This window comes from Anarrhichthys ocellatus, unplaced genomic scaffold, assembly GCF_004355925.1.
Source record: "Anarrhichthys ocellatus isolate YVR2014 unplaced genomic scaffold, GSC_Weel_1.0 scaffold6021, whole genome shotgun sequence".
Classification (NCBI taxonomy): Eukaryota; Metazoa; Chordata; class Actinopteri; order Perciformes; family Anarhichadidae; genus Anarrhichthys; species Anarrhichthys ocellatus.
The window spans coordinates 1-741 of NW_022285995.1; the positions used below are offsets into that span (position 1 = coordinate 1).

At 42.0% G+C, this 741-nt stretch overlaps 1 pseudogene; it reads right to left on the minus strand.

Annotated features, from left to right (window-relative positions):
- Positions 1–6: 6 nt before the first annotated feature.
- The window catches only part of LOC116380063 (unconventional myosin-Ie-like), a 2,950-nt pseudogene continuing 2,215 nt past the window's right edge, over positions 7–741 (minus strand).

The following is a 741-nucleotide window of genomic DNA, read 5'->3' on the forward strand; positions in this document are numbered from 1 at the left end:
CCCCCCCCTCCTGAAGAGGAGGTTTAGATCTTCTCCACATAGTTTCCGGGGAACATCCCCTCTCTGCCCCGCAACCGACCGAACCACCAACCAGATGGATCTGCAGAAGGTTCAGAGACGACGAGTATGAGGACGCAAGATGAGCTGTGATTGGATCGTTGGAGGTTTCCTTCCAGCACCCTTTACAAACTGCACCATCAGACTATTGTCCTTGTGGTTACATACTTGGCCAATAAAGCTGATTCTGATTATCTATTTCCAGAGAAGATCAAGTAATTTTGTCCACTAAACCAAAAGATTATCTAACAAATAAACATCTCATGTAACGTAGTTAACGTCATCAAATCCAGTTTAGGTTCAGGACACAGCGGCTAACTCTGTTGTGGAAGTAGCATTTAATCTCTAGTGTAGTAAAGCTAGTTAGCCAGGCATGCTAACATTAGCAGCTTACATAAGAACAGATACATTTATTGTTTAACACCTGCTGTCACTAGTTACTGTTGCTAAACTGTGATAGGACATGTCATTATAATAAGTAATGACAAACTGATAATAATAATAATAATACTTTCATTCTATATAGCGCTTTTCTAAGTACCCAAAGACGCTTTACATAAAGACAGAGGAGCAAACAGAACAAACAAACAGAACCTTTTGGTAAGAAAGGAAGCTGTAGAAGCTGTGTGGAGTGGGTTCCTGTAGTGGAGGGTAGGGTGTGTGGAGTGGGTCCTGTAGTGGAGG